The sequence below is a fragment of the Marmota flaviventris genome, chromosome 8 (assembly GCF_047511675.1).
Source record: "Marmota flaviventris isolate mMarFla1 chromosome 8, mMarFla1.hap1, whole genome shotgun sequence".
Classification (NCBI taxonomy): Eukaryota; Metazoa; Chordata; class Mammalia; order Rodentia; family Sciuridae; genus Marmota; species Marmota flaviventris.
In genome coordinates this window covers 54,299,001-54,300,097 of record NC_092505.1, presented here as the reverse complement: position 1 = coordinate 54,300,097, position 1,097 = coordinate 54,299,001, and the positions used below count along the sequence as shown (strand labels likewise).

At 39.7% G+C, this 1,097-nt stretch overlaps 1 non-coding gene across 1 annotated transcript; it reads right to left on the bottom strand.

Annotated features, from left to right (window-relative positions):
- Nucleotides 1-453: 453 nt before the first annotated feature.
- On the bottom strand, nucleotides 454-560 carry LOC114093412 (U6 spliceosomal RNA). Its single transcript, XR_003582894.1, has one exon. It is a non-coding gene; the product is annotated as a U6 spliceosomal RNA (small nuclear RNA).
- Nucleotides 561-1,097: the final 537 nt, after the last annotated feature.

Below are 1,097 nucleotides of genomic sequence, written 5' to 3'. Positions count from 1 at the left end.
GGATCTTCTCGCTTTCAGCGTCTGTGATGAAAAATCCATTATTAACCTTATTGGTTTACCCCTGAATGTAATCTGCCTCCTTTCTCTTGTAGCTTTTAATATTTTCTCTTTGTTCTGTATATTGGATATCTTCATAACAATGTGTCTTGGCATTGGTCTACTGTGATTTTGTATGCTCGGTGTCCTGTATGCATCTACAATTTGTATATCCGTTTCCTTTTTTATTTCTGGAAAGTTTTCTATAATTATTTCATTCAGCAGGTTGCTCATTCCCTTGGTTTGAACCTCTATACCTTCCTCTATCCCAATGACTCTTAAGTTTGGGTTTTTTATGTTATCCCATATCTCTTGGATGTTTTGCTCGTGATTTTTTACCAGCCTTTTTGAGTTGGCTAGACTCTTTTCAAGATGATATATTTTGTCTTCATTATCTGACGTTCTGGCTTCTACTTAAAAAATATGGAATGCTTCACGAATTTGCGTGTCATCCTTGCGCAGGGGCCATGCTAATCTTCTCTGTATCGTTCCAATTTTAGTATATGTGCTGCCGAAGCAAGCACGACAGTAAGAAGTTTTGAAGTCACTTAGGTCATCCATTTACAATTAAGCAGACTGAATTACCCATGTTTTCTTTATTTATTTTTTAAATTTCCATATCTTATAATGCTATGGCAACTTAAAAATTGTGCTGGCTTAGAAGAGACTGACCCTCCCAGGACTAGCCAATTCTTAGAAATAGCAAAGGGCTTGGCAAGAACATGCCTTTCATACACAAGCCAACCAGTTCTGAGTCTACAGCTCCAACCACCACCTTGTCTAACTCTTATACACCAAGGCACTATCTTATGTGACCTAAATCATCCACGGCTGGGTACCAGGCAACTAGAGACCACTCCTACAGTCCATAGTCCATCCGAATTATTCAAAATGGCCAATTCTAAACTGTTTTCTCTACCTTGCCTTTCCTGCAGAAATCCCGATAAAGGCTTTGGCCTGGGCTCTTCCTTCACTCCTGTCTTTGACCATGTGACCAACCCTGGAGCTTCCCCTGTAGCCCTGCAAAGTGTGGCTTATTCTGTTCTCTTGGGAAATATAAG